The sequence below is a fragment of the Salvelinus sp. IW2-2015 genome, unplaced genomic scaffold (genome assembly GCF_002910315.2).
Source record: "Salvelinus sp. IW2-2015 unplaced genomic scaffold, ASM291031v2 Un_scaffold5076, whole genome shotgun sequence".
NCBI lineage: Eukaryota > Metazoa > Chordata > Actinopteri > Salmoniformes > Salmonidae > Salvelinus > Salvelinus sp. IW2-2015.
In genome coordinates this window covers 31,025-31,981 of record NW_019946342.1, presented here as the reverse complement: position 1 = coordinate 31,981, position 957 = coordinate 31,025, and positions in this window count along the sequence as shown.

Sequence of the window (957 nt, the reverse complement as noted above, 5' to 3'; positions counted from 1 at the left end):
CATTACTGTTAGTAGCATTACTGTTAGCATCATTACTGTTAGCATCATTACTGTTAGTAGCATTACCATTAGCAGCATTACTGTTAGCATCATTACTGTTAGTAGCATTACCATTAGCAGCATTACTGTTAGTATCATTACTGTTAGTAGCATTAATGTTAGCAGCATTACTGTTAGCATCATTACCGTTAGCATCATTACCGTTAGCATCATTCCCGTTAGCAACATTACTGTTAGTATCATTACCGTTAGCATCATTGTCGTTAGCATTATTATCGTTAGCATCATTACTGTTAGTATCATTACCGTTAGTATCATTACTATTAGCATCATTAACGTTAGCATCATTACTGTTAGTATCATTACTGTTAGTACCATTACTATTAGTCACATTACCATTAATAGCATTATTGTTAGTATCATTGCTGTTAGCATCATTGCTGTTAGCATCATTACTGTTAGTATCGTTATATCATCATCTGTCAGTATTGGTACCGTTACTATCATCACATAGACTCTGCTTCGTCGCTTCGTAGCAGACAACACTGTAGGTTTAGAAGAAGGAATCCTTTGTGTTCCTCTCTCACTTCCTTCACCATGTGTCTTTCAGACGCCACTCAATTATTTAACTACATGAGGCTTAAAGGATGAAGGGAGGGAGACAGGAGTCAAGGAGGAGGAGGAMGAGGGGGAGGGGAAGGGGAAGGATGGAGAGACTGAGACAGACAGTTCAGTGAAGGAGGAGGAGGATGAGGAGGAAAGATGGAGAAAGGGAGTGGAGTGGAGGAGGAGGGGAAGGAGGGGAAGGATGGAGAGACTGAGCCACACAGCTTAAGTGAAGAAGGAGGGGAGGAGGATGAGGAAGAGGAGGAGGAGGAAAATGGGGAGGAGAATGAGGAAGGATGGAGAGATGAAGGGAGAGAGTGGAGTGGAGGAGGAGGAGGTGGAGGAGTAGGA